Source organism: Rosa rugosa, chromosome 7 (genome assembly GCF_958449725.1).
Source record: "Rosa rugosa chromosome 7, drRosRugo1.1, whole genome shotgun sequence".
Lineage (NCBI taxonomy): Eukaryota > Viridiplantae > Streptophyta > Magnoliopsida > Rosales > Rosaceae > Rosa > Rosa rugosa.
In genome coordinates, this window is record NC_084826.1 from 24,828,214 (window position 1) to 24,837,196 (window position 8,983).

Below are 8,983 nucleotides of genomic sequence, written 5' to 3' on the forward strand. Positions count from 1 at the left end.
ACCACCACCGCCAACACCGGCAAAGTCCACTCAACCCTCCACCAGCCATCAGGAGACCGCTAGCAAAACCTTTGCTATGCCGCCAACAGATAAGAAGAGGGGTGGCAACATGGCAACTACCAGAGCAAGCGGCAAAAGGACCAAAACTATCACAAGGGCAACCGCTCATCCCAGGGGGATAACCATAACAAACGGACGAAGTCCTCCCAGCCGTACGCAGTGTTCACAGTCCTCACAGCCTCGTATGAGGAGATATACGACCAATGCAAGGACCAGATCCCGCCACCACCCCCAAGAAAATACCGAAGGGTGGGAAAGCCCAGAAACACCGGTAAGTGGTGCAAGTACCACGAGGACAGCAGTCACAACACCAACAATTGCAACGCTCTCAAAACAGCTGTGGAGACGTTGTACCGTGATGGTAAGATGGAACAGTTCAAGGTGCACCAACCGCCACTTGTAACCACCCCAAGGAAGTCTGCAACATCCGCTATGAGAGATCCGCCAAACTCCCAAAATCTGGCTGGGAACCCATCACCTTCTCGGAGAAGGAGGAGCGCGGAGTGCGCTTACCCCACGATGATCCATTCTTAATCGACGCCATACTCGATATGTGGTCAGTGGGAAGAGTCCTTATTGACAGCTGATCCGCTGTCAATGTCATATTCAATAGTTGCTATAGCAAACTCCAGCGGAACAGAAAATTACTTCAGGACCATGAGCTGCTGCTCAGTTTCTCTAGTGACGTCACGTAGCCACTCGGTTCTGACTACATGCGGCTAGTTATCGGCGCTAGTCAGCGCACGGCGGAAATACACACAGAGTTCATCGTGGTCGATTGCTTCAGCTCATACAACGCCTTCATTGGTCGACCGACACTCAACAAACTCAAGTGTATCATAGCCGGATACATGCTTCTCATGAAGTTCCCCACACCCAACGGGATAGGATGTGTAAAGGGAAGCCAGCAGTTGGCACGAGAATGCTATTCAACGACTGTGGCACGGTCAACGCGCCGCCATACGATCTTGACGGTGGGAGGCCATGCACCAACGCCAGATATTTTTGAGGACCCCAGAGACGAGGAGAAAAAATATGTAAAAAATGAACTTGTCAACCCAGAAACATCCCTAGCGGTTGTCAATATCTCCGACGAACACCCCGAGCGGACAGTCCGCATAGGCGCTCAGCTAGCCCCAGAGATAGCGGCAGAGCTCACTCAGTTCCTACGTGACAAAGCCGTTGTCTTTGCATGGTCCTACGCCGACATGCCAGGCATCTCCCCTAAGATCATCACACACAAGTTGAGCATCAAACCATCCTTCTATCCGGTCAAACAGCGGCGAAGGGCCTTTGACGAAGAAAGATATCGTGCAATAGGGGAAGAAGTCACAAAACTCCAGAGCATTGGGTTCATCCGCCAAGTCAACTACCCACAGTGGATTTCCAACTTGGTCATGGTCAAGAAACCTAGCGGAAAGTGGCGGATGTGTGTAGACTTTAAGGGTCTCAACAAGGCATGCCCCAAGGATAGTTTCCAGCTACCCCACATCGATCAACTGGTCGATGCAACTGCTGGACACGAACTACTCAGCATGATGGACGCCTTCTCCGGCTATAATCATATCAAGATGCATCCCAGTGACCAGGAGTGCACCACCTTCACAACCGACAAGAGCCTATACTGTTACAATGTCATGCCCTTCGGTTTGAAGAACGCTGGGGCAGCGTATCAGCGGTTGATGAACGCCATGTTCGCTGAGCATCTCGGAAAAATCATAGAGGTATACGTGGACGACATGTTGGTCAAAAGCATTAAAGCCAGCGGACACGTGGCAAACCTCCGCATCACAAATAGAATACCACAACAAATTTACAAATATCCAAGCCTATTCCTTTTGGATTTCATAAAACTCAAATATGATTCTCAAGAAAATTAGGCACGGAGCTTCAGAAAATGATTCCGAAAACTAACCCAAATATAATATCCAAGCCTACTCCTTTTTTTCATCCAGACAGAGATGAAAAAAAAGGAGTAGGCTTAAGTTTTTTTTTTTCATCAAACTCAATCTTCATCAAACTCCATCCTTATTAAACTTCACTCCCTAGCCTCATATTTTTTTATATTCTTTATTTTATCCTTAGCCATGAGCTTAATGATATGACAAACATGAAAAAAAAAGGCAGAAAAAACCAATCTTGGAGGCTTTTCTGGATGAGCAATGCATACTACGTAGAAGGCCACTTGGTTTACTTCTACAATCAGTCCCGTAGTGGCAGGAAAGAATGGCCACATGAACCATTTGTGCAATCTTGATGCCCATTTCTGCTTGACCTCCCATCCCCAAAACAAGGCTCCAAAGGTAGCTACAACAAGCCCAACAATGCTGAAACTCCTACTCTCTTACCATTTGAATTCCTTCAATTGCTCTAGGATAAAGACCGTTGCACACAAAAACATATGAGTGAAGGCTATTATCATACCATTTTGCCCAATGGTCTTCTTCTTGTACACCTTTCTTAAATTTGTTGCAAAATTCCATAACTCGAGAGCACACCAAAGTGAACAATTTGAGGAGGATGTTCAATAGATGTGGCAATTGTTGCTCTTGTCATTCCTTTTGTTGGGAATTTTAATTCCTCATCACTATTAAGGAAGAAGTGAGTCATCTCAAATTCCAAATGTTGTACTTCATCCTTGAACACTTCGTGTCATCATGAGTTTGATGATGCCCTTCTACTCCATCATCATGAGTTTGAATAACAATCTTTTCTTTCATGGCAAGATCATGAAGTGCTACTGTAGTAAAGTTTGGAGCATCAATTGGAAAATCATTCAATATCAGTAGACCAAACCTTCCATCATTGCTTATTTTTGCAGTTGCTTCAGCATATAACTTGTTCTGTTCATTGAAAATTTCTCCTCGAGAAATTCTACCATACGTCACATTCTTCAATATATTGTCTCCATGCAAGGGAAAACTCTTTGCTGTCACAAGCATTTTGTCTAGCCTAAGACTACATGCTCTTGAGAAATCAAGGTACATGACTTTCTCCTTCGCTCCATCTTCCTCTGGGAGCTGCAACACAGCAAAAAAAAAAAAAAAAAAAATACAACTTAAGTATGTCATAACACACTATGTAACACAATGGGGAACTATAGAGTTAGGCTATATCACCATCCGTTTAGAGTTTATTAGTATTCCATCATCAGCACCCCATGAAACTATGTTTCATGATAAGACTAGACACTTTATCCTCATATCCCTTCATAATTACATAGAGTCTCCTCTACTACCAACTATTATGTGGCACCAACAATGGAAGATAACCACAAGCATCAGGCAATCCAGCTTGTGATAGATGATTTTTTTTATGACACTAATTTATAGCTAGTTTACCAAGCCAATGCCTTAAATATGTGCACCAGAGAGCGTCTGGATGAAGTACCTCGGCTAGAAGAGTTGTATGATATTTACACGAGCAAAGCTACTAAAGAAGTGTATGTTCTACTGCATCAAGAAGACTAAGACAGACAACATGGTATGTAAGATGATGTAGATTATTAGGATAATTTAGAAGATGAAGTACTCCATAGTATTGAAAAGATGATAGAAAACATCAAATAGATAAAGATTAAGCATGAAGGATAAAACATCACAATTTACAAACAGTTTACTTTTCAAGCTTGAAGATTAGAATGAGCAGCAAAAATAACCAAATACAGCTTTTTTCGGCAAGAAGAAACAAAGGCCTATTTTGGGAATGCTTTTGAAACTACTTTTGAGATCAAAAGCGCTTCTAAAATTATTTTTTTGGGTGTTTGGTAAACCATGTAAAATCAGCTTTTGACGGGAAGCGCTTCTCCCAACCAGCTAAATGAGAAAGCTATAATGCCTGGCTTTTGATTTCAGCTTCTGCGGGAATCAATTCAGGACGCAAAGGATTAAATGAAATTTTGATGAACTATCTGAATTGTCCTCATGCTTTTCTCAAATTTACATCATTCTCTCTCTTGCACTCCTCTCTCTGCAAAACCACCGACAAAGATCGATGGCCTCATCTACAAATCCTTCGCCTCTTTCTCTTCCAGCTTCGTTGACGCCTTGAATTTCGTTTAGATCCAATCTTCTTAAGGCTTTTCTCCCACTTCTTCGCCCTATGTCTCCTCCATCAACCTTGATTTTCTCTTTGGATTCAATAATGGGCACACCATCTTTCTAAAATTGCCTGACTCCATCACTCCTCTGACTGTTCCTGATTCTGTTTTGAAGGCTCTACCGGAGCTGGCCGCCTCTTTTTTTATCGGTTAGTCATATACACAAATCTATCTATTCTGATTAGCACTGGAAATTAATTGAGGTATTACACGAATTTCATGCTCTTCAAAAATGAAAATAAATCAATTATGAGAACTTAGAATAAGTCATAACTTTTAGAGAAAAGTTGAGATGAATGATCAGTTTCTGCTTCCTTTTGTTGGGGATTTTTTTTTTTAGATACTGAATAGGTGAAGGTTAAGTAAATAAAGGGAATGCTGATGTAAAGAACTAGTCAATTTTTAGGTAACATAAAATTGGTCCTATTTTGGGAAATAGGTGGAGGCTTTGAGATGTGCATTGTGGCTTGATGCTTAATTTGGCACAAAATTAGAATAATGAAGGTGTTACCTTATCATTTATGTTTACAAGTACTTTATTCTTAATTTCTACATTTTTGTTGTTTGATGTCAAATTGGATCCTTATGGATAAGTTCATTGTTTTGTATGTTTAGCTTGGGAAGAAGTTCTTGGTCTTTTTTTTTTTTTTTTTTTTTTTTTTTGAAATAAGAGCCGGTGCGGCTGCCCTCAAGCCTCCATAAATGAAACTGTCGAATACAAGGGGGGACATTGAGCCTAAACCCCAGATTACAATAAGAACCTAGAGTACATCCTGAAAAGAGATCCAGTGACGACTCTACTACACAATTGTATTCAAAGTTCTTGGTCTTTAGTACAATGTAGGTTGGGTATTTCTTTTTCAGTTTTATAAAATTAACATTTCAAGTGGATGCAGCAGGAGTAGGATTGATGGGAGATTTTAATTTAATGTAGATGTATATAATGTTTGTACAATTAAGTTATTTTCATTGATTCTGCTTCTTTTGAATATGGATTCAAGCTATGTGTTTGATATATTAATAGGCTTTAGCTTCTGTGGTTTTAGGTGGTACTTTCATGTTAATGGTGATGTTCTGGATCTTATGTTTAGGAGAAAAGCCATATGTTTTTCATTGTTTTACAAGACATTTTTGAAGCATTGATTTTAATACTTACTGGATTAGAAGCCAGTAAGTTGTTTTTATTTGTTAGATAAATAGACAGCCTGTGATGACCTGGATTTTCGTTATTTAATTTTGGTAATTAATAATGGACCAGTTGTACGAATTATTGTTATTGTGCTTTATTCGTATGTTGTATGTGAAGTGGAATTGTTTTGGACAATTATTTATTCGCAAGATGTGGATTTAAGAGGGGGTTCAAGGTTGACTTTTTTATACGTTGAGAATCTTCAGAAACTTCCTTCACGAAAGTCATAGAGTGCGTCGATACGAGTTTGTGGACATACGGAACGTGAAAATCGGAGTTTGTATAAAGAAGTTATGGCCATTGGAAAAAGTTTCTATTTGGTATAAATAGGAATTTTCCGAAAATATGTTCATAATTTCCAATTTCCATTTCGGGAAGTTTTCTTCTCTCTCAACTACACCTTCAGAATCGAAGAAACTCGGCTGATCCGACCCGGACCCGGCCGACCAGACCCGGCTTTTCCGGCGAGCTCAGGCAGCGAAACTTTCCAGATCAGCTCGTCTCCGCCATGCGCTCCTCCCTCTGGCATCCTCTAGCAGCGATTCTCACCTGCGACGGCGCTGTAAGGCGGCGATTTTCAAGTGCAGTCGGACCCGATCGGTTCTCCGATCTCCGACGTTGGCAAAGCTTCAAACCAGGCTTGGGGAGCTCGTAGCAGCCTCCTTAGTCGATCCTTGTTGGTGGTTGTTTGGATCGATTCACGTGAAACTTGGTTCAACTTGGATTGAACAGTGATTTTCGGTTTGCGAGGTAGTTTCGACCCTTTACGCTTCGATTTTGACTTCGTGCTAGTTTTGAAAATTGATAAGCATGTTGAGATGAACATCTTTGACGTTGGGAGTTTTGTGAAATATTGAGTGTTGACCGGCGGCGGTGCGCCACCGCCTGTGGCGGAGTTCCGGCCATGTAAGGGACTGTTTCTAGTATTATATATCTTCTACTCATCAATACGAGCGTTTCGATATATAATACACAATTTTTGAAGTTCGTATGAATTTGTTATGATTTTTACGGTTTCATACCGGTCAATTTATTCGATCTGTGAGGATTCGAGCGTCCGATTGACTTGTGGTTTGGCCATATCGATCGTGGAAGTATTCCGAAGACTTTGGGAGGTCTCGGATGTGGTTTCTCCTCATTTGGCGTTACTTTGAGATTTTGGTTCGATTTGGGGATTCGAACTTTAATTATTTGTGATTCGTTGACTGAATCAAGGCTGTGATTTCCTTAGGTGCTTGACAGAGTGCGTTCTGTAAGTAGTCTAGTGGTGTGAAGACGCAGCGGGAGTTTCGAGGTGAGTAATCTCACAACGTTCATTTACTAACGGAGTTACCATTATTGTTTTGGCGTTATTTGTTTAACTGCAAACTATAGTTGATATTAGTATGCATTCCTGAGCGAATGACTACGTGTGTGTGTGTGTGTGTATATATACATGAAATATATATATTCTTGTGAGTGATATGTGACGGAATAATATGCATGATTGTGTTCATATTATTGTTGAAGGTGACTTTTCAAGAAACAATATTGTGGAAAAAGATGTTTTCTATTGTTTGAAAAATATTGAGTTTGATGTTACATTTTTGAGTCAAGCGTGACTTATTTTAAATGTATTGGTCCTTGTACCAAGAGTCACATATGGTGAGCAGGGATGGGGAAATCCGAAATTAGATTATGTAACATTTTTAGGTCGGGTGCGACTTACTTAACGTTTGATTTTAAGACCAGACGGGGTTTGAAGATCATATGTCACAGATGGTGACCTTAACGTTTGATTCTAAGACCAGACGGGGTCTGAAATCAGATGTCACAGATGGTGACAGGTCGCAGATGGTGACCAAGGCAAGGAATCGGGAATCACGCCTTTGGCTGGGCGAGTGGTTACGATCAGTTAGAGCTCTAGTCTATCTGCCATTATAGCTTATGGGGGTAATGGTCGAGGTTGCTGGAGACTCATAAGTATGTAGTTTAAAAGAGAGTTCCGAAAGTATTCTTTCTTTTATTGTCTAGATGAGACTTGATTTGCTTATTGATGGTTAAGTTAGCAAATAGAACATTGTCACAGCGGTGGCTTACGTTGTCCCTTCGGTGGAACGGACATGAAATGTTAGAAAGAATCATGGTTGCATTGTTTCCTTAAGTTGATTTGTGTGAGTTGTTGATTGATGTTCATGAGTTACTCATACGAGCTTTCATAAGCTTGCCGGGTTTGTTGTGTGGCAACCCGGTGCACTATTCAATGGTGTAGGGGTTAATCCTGTAGGTCAGGGTAATCGTGGCTGAAGCTGAGGTAGCTTGTTGGCAGCAGAACTGGTAGGAAGCAAATTTTGTTGGCTTTTCCATTGTATGACTTTCGTTATGTAGTAAGCTCTAAGGAGCATTTACGTTTTATTTTGTGATGACAATTTAATTCGTAAGCTTATGTAATATATGACTCTGTGGAGCGGGTCAATATTGACATAGTGGGTTTCAGAGCATCAATATGTACTTGGGTTAAAGGGAAAAGTTTCCAGGTATTGTGGATTGATGGTTGAACCATCACGCATGTATAATTATGGGATTATATATCGATTTTTATTTGTGTTAAAAATCAGGGGCGTGACACAGCCGTGGGAGAAATTTGACTTGCTTGGTTTTATTTATGCAGAGTGAATATTTCGGATAACTGAGAAGGCAACAAAGAGATTTAGTGCGAAATCATCCATAGACTGTAACTGTTTCTGGTGGATTTCTTCGGGTACCTCACGCAGAATGCTATATCGCTGGGGGTACCGATCCAACCCCTGAATCCTGTACTAATAACACAACGTTAGAGGAATTAACCGTACCAGACTTTTTGTACCTATCTGATGCTAGAGTGAGGTTCTTAATATATAAATGAATGAAGTAATAGTAAAAGGAAAGGAGTTATTACTCTCAAAATGATGGTTGTGTTGATCTTTTATACTCAAGCATGGGAAAGGAGTTTCCCATTTCTTCGATGTGGGACGCGACTTGTCCCTTTGCAGTCATATAAGCTTTCTGGTGTGTAATTAGATGGATTGTGCTGGCCAAGTTCGGGGCTCTTGGCGTCCGAGGTGTTGCCTCTGATGAGCACCATCATGGTGGGTTGTGAACCCGACCCATGGTATGGTGCTTGGGTTTTCCTACAGGCCCCAGCTGATAGTGTCAAACCTTAGTGGTGAAATATCTATCAGTATGTACAATAATAAAGAGGAGACAATTAAGGAAATGCAGCTGTCAGAAGAAAATATGTAGATTAATGATTTTGCAGGAGCAAGGAATATGGCTCCAACAGCTCTACACCTCTTCTCTGATCTCAATTACTTTCAGATTTTTTTTTTTTTACTATTTATGTTAGTTGCGTAAGAATTTGTCCCATATATTCAATGAAGATGGGTTAAAAATTAAGCATTAAGGACATTTTTTTTTTGAATAAAGGACATATTTTTTTTTACATGTTGGGCAAACTGTACATAAGACATGTTTCAATTTGAGTTGGTTGCATCAGAGAAAATATGGATACTATTTTTTATGAATTTCTGTATTCATATCCTTTTTGGTAACTTTTTGGTAATTAAACAAAGCCATAACACTTTTAACATAACATACAGTTTACCAAGCAATTGGAA